Below are 5,000 nucleotides of genomic sequence, written 5' to 3' on the forward strand. Positions count from 1 at the left end.
AAGTTCGAAGTACCATTTGTACAAATAAGAATCCCCTTCTGATCTCTTCTTCATATAGATAGATATAGGATCTATGGGGCAATTACTTAGAAGTACATTTTGTGCAACAGCCCTTCCTATCTGATAGAAAAGGATCCCATGATCCTGAACCGATCTTACCTGGGATCGCAAATCCCAAGTTTGTCTATGAAGAGCTAATCTAATTGTATTAGTTTCTATAATTGATTTCTTCTGTGTAATACTAATTGATAGGGCCTCATTGATAAGTGCTACAAGATCTCGTACATTGGAACCCATGGTTATGGACCCCAATCCGTTAGTATGGAACATTTTCTTTTCCAAGTGAAATCCCCTAGTATATGAAAGAATGAAAAAGTGCTTTCGTTGTTGCGGAATAAGAAGCCTTCGTATCTTAATGCATGTATTTAATTTATTCGGAGCTATTAGAGCGGGATCCACTTTTTGGGGAATATGAGTCGAAGCAATAACAAGAATATTTCTAGTGGAACATCTTTCACAATCTCTGGAGAGATAGTTCTCTAATAGACCGAGGGATAAGTAATTCGACTCATTCATATACAGATCATGAATGTTTGGAATCCATATTATGCAAGGAGACATTGCTTTTGCTAATTCGAATTGAAAGGTGATATCAAATCGGTCTATTTTCGGCGTCATATACATAGTTAGCAGCTCCGTATCAAGGTCATCATCAATATCGTCACTATCATCAATATCGATATCGTCACTATCATCAATATCGATATCGTCACTATCACTATCATCAAAATCGATATCATCAATAAAATAATCTTTAGGCTTGTCATCCGGGAACTTGTTCGGAAATACCGTAATGAAAGGAACATAGGGGTTTGTCGCTAGGTATTTGACCAAATAGGATCGTCCAGTTCCTATAGAACCTATCACTAAAATACTCCTAGAAGGGGATAGGGCTAAGCGGAGCGAAAAGGGTTTTCCATGAGATGGGAAATGAAAACTATTAGCCCCACACGAGGTTTGTGAATAAGTAATTGTCTGATAATGAGCAAGGAATATCCGTCTTTCTGCTAAACAGGATCCATTGAACTCATAATTCATTATATACTTGTCAACTAAGTATCGTAAGTAAATTGATCCCGGTTGTTCAATCATTTGATAACCAGAGTCATTCTTTGATAAATGATCACTATGAGTCAGACTCAATAGAATTTGATCAATCCTTTTTTCTGTCGTTAAGGTGGAGAACTGAACCAAGAATTCTCTTTCTTCATCATCAATCGAATCACTGTTCGCGACCCAGGATTCTATTTTCTCATCAATCCAATCACCGTTCACCTTTTTTCTTTTTCTTATCAATGAATGGATCTCTTTACTTGTACGACTTAGATGTCTCGTATTTCTCGAAAAAGTGATTCGATTGATGGGATTTGGTATGATACTTATGAGATTGATGGGATTTGATATGATACTTATGAGATCGATGAGATTGATATTCAAATATTTCTTCCTAGAACGTATTGATTTGACCCCACAAGCGACCAATAGCATGTTGCCACCAAAAGCAAAACCCCGTATTTCTTCCAGAGAATCTCCTAATTGTTTCAGAACAACTAGAAAGAGATTCTTTAACCAGAAAGAATTCAGTTCAGATGTAGGATACCCATCCAAAAGTTTTCGCAACTCAATCATGTATGATGGAATCATCAAAGATTTGATCTTTTCTAACTCTGTCTGTAACTCACTAGAGGCTTGGGAAACAAAGAGAAGATGTATACGAACGAGATATCCAGCAACAAGAAGAAGGGAAAAGATTGAATAGAGGAACTCCAACTCCCGAGCATTTGTTGATCTCAGATGTGTCCATATCAATGGAACGGGTGACTCATTATTTCGATGAATCATTTCTTCGGACAGAAGAAGATTCTGTAAACACTCCCTCGAAATCTCACTTATCAGACTCAAAATCTCACTTATCAGAGTCCATTGTGGAAGAATCTTCTGAGGAATTGGCCATGATATATCTGATCCATGCATAATATCATGAAAAATGGATACAAATTTGTGACTGCTACTTAGTATCGACAATGGGTCTGAAAAAGTATCTAAAAGGGTGAAATTTAGATATTTGCACTCTGTCAAAGTAAGGAACCATGGCATATATGTTTGGAACGGATTCCATTTTGTTTGGAACAGATTCCATTTTGAGAGATTTGAAAAAGCACTATCTCGTTGAAAGGTTCTATACATCTGCCGTTTCTCAACGCATTTCTTTAGAGAAAGACTCCGTTTTTTTTTCCTCTTTCCGGATGGTAAATATTTCTCAGAACATGGAGTGTGAATCAAACCCATGTTTGAATTGAAACTGAGATACCGATGCAAGTTCTTCCCTTCTGAATCAGATAGATTCATATCTGAAAGAGGCTGACAATAAGTTCTTCCAAAATTGACTCTTTGTTTCTCTGTTAGAGGTGTTGCAGAAATGTCTGCGATCGAGTAAATAGCTCTACGAACGAATGGCTCGGATCGAATTGGAAAACGGAAAGATTTGTACAAGTTATACGTTTTGTCACCACTTTGTGGAAAATCTTTAGGTATGAATATGTTAGATACCTGTGACTCGATTGGTGAAATAGTCTCTCTCTCCAAAAAAATATGTTTTTTTTTACCGACGCACGAAGAAAATATTTTGTTGCGAATGAACAAGGTAGTGAGGAATTGTCCATATGTAAGATCATAATTATTGATACGGGTCTTTTCCACATAAAAAGGGAATCTTTTGTTACAATAGAACCAGAAGTGATTTGGATCATTCAAGAATCGAAGTCGATTTGCTTTATAAAAAGAAGATATCAATGAACTTCTATGAAATGGTTTCACGGGATTCAGCCAATTGTCTCGATCATGGAATATCATTGAGAAATAGGAATCCGTGTTATCAAAGGATTTCCTGCGATTATTTCTAGTATAGAATGAGTCAATCATCCACTCTGGTATCTTTTTGAACAAAAATGGTAATGTTGTTCCTCCATTGATAAAGAATTCCGGTCTTTGGGAAGTATCATGATCATCCAATAAGAAGGGTTTCAATTTATTCAAATGAACGATTTGAACACCTATTGATTCTAACAACTGATTGCGGAGTTGATCATTCGGACCTTTCAATTCACGGATGTGGATCTCGGACCTATGAATGGGGATATTCCCGATACTCACAAAGAAAAGGGGAAGTGACTTGGACAAAAAGGGAAGTGACTTGGACAAAAAGGGAAGTGACTTGGACAAAAAGAAACGAAGTGACTTAGACAAATTTTGTTTGTCGATAGCCTCGGACCAATCAATCGAATATTGATTAATACGTAACCGATCGAACACTACTTGAAAACGGTTCTTCTGTTCAGAAACGAAATGTTCCAAATGTTCCTGGAAATTCTTGCTCTCATTGGACCATTTGTATCTATATACATCAGGATCCCGATTCATGGATCTCTCGGTTCGAGAAAAAAGAGGATCAAACCATTTCTTCTGACTCTTTTTCAAATTCGATAAATGTTGGTTGATCGTATATTTCATTATAGTTATATGATTCAGAGTATCATTTCCTATTTGATCCCTTTGAATTCCATATTCGAAGTTGCGATCGGATCTATTCATTAAAAAGAATCGATTAGATACATTTCTTATGTACCCATAGGTGCTATATTGGATTTGAATCAGATTTCGGATCAATCTATATTGATTGACTGCCTCCATTATGTTGTTGCTAGCAAATACCGCTGTTTTTAGTTTTGGATCTTCCAAATCATTCCCGCAGTAGATCCGGACCGATTTTTTTCTGATCCTTCGATAAAAAGATTCATTCTCTTCATAAAAAAGAGGAGGTAGAACCAATAAAGATTTCTTTTTCGATTCATCTCTGGAGTTGAATACCTCATTCAAGAATTTTTTTTGATCCAACCCGTAGGAATCAATAGAAAAGGCAAATCCCCTATGATACACCAGATCCGGCTCGGTTATTGATAGAGTGAATAGATCTGCCATTTCTTGAAATCTCTCTTCTGATTCAAAATCGTGGTGTAACGTGTATCCCCTTTTGTTCCGGTCATGGAATAGATGAAATAAATCAAAAAATGGATTTTTGTTCAAGAATGAAATCTTATTGGAACTGTCCATATCCGGTTCATCCTTCGGAACCATATCACATCCCGGATCTGATGAAATAGGATGAATTGAGACGGTATTTTGTAAATACATAATTATCTTGAATATATCAACCATTTCTTTATTTTCCAATCGCCTGGAAGGGACAAAAGAAACATCTTGTTTTTTCTTCAAAAATTTCTGATCTCTAGTGGACCTCTCAATAGGATTCGAACCCAGATGAAGTTCTGACCATCTGTCAGAGAAAAAAGAACGAATTGATCTTGTAGGATTCCCAAGAAATTCTTCGATTTCTTCCGGAAGCAGATGATTATTCATCTGCTTCTCACGTTCCGTGAATAGCCGGGACATTGAGGAAGATCCAAAAAGGCATTTCGGGAATCGATCTGATTCTATCTCTGTTCGTTCCGTTTGAAGAAAGGAAGGATCCCAAAGAATCGATCTTTCTTTTAGTTGCTGAATGTCTGTTTGATCGATCAATGTGGGATATTCTGAATCCTCATTTCTAATGGAATCGAAATGATCTATGGATTGATCAGAAGATCCTTTCAATTGGCTAGAATCCCTTACTTGAACGAAAATAGATCTTGTGGAATCATATTGAATATTTGACAATACATTCCGTACCTTGCTAAAAAACCGATCCTTGTTTACCAACCACACATTGTCTAACCAAATCAAATTCTCTCTCGATACGTTCCTCAAAAAATCCGATTCGTGCTGATTCTTCCCCCAACTAACGAAGAGATCTTGGCGGAATTGCCACATATGAAATTGAACACAATTTTGCAAAGAAATACCCCACTTGTTTCTCGAGAAGAGATGGGAAACATGCTCAATAT

This window comes from Musa acuminata, unplaced genomic scaffold (assembly GCF_036884655.1).
Source record: "Musa acuminata AAA Group cultivar baxijiao unplaced genomic scaffold, Cavendish_Baxijiao_AAA HiC_scaffold_668, whole genome shotgun sequence".
Classification (NCBI taxonomy): domain Eukaryota; kingdom Viridiplantae; phylum Streptophyta; class Magnoliopsida; order Zingiberales; family Musaceae; genus Musa; species Musa acuminata.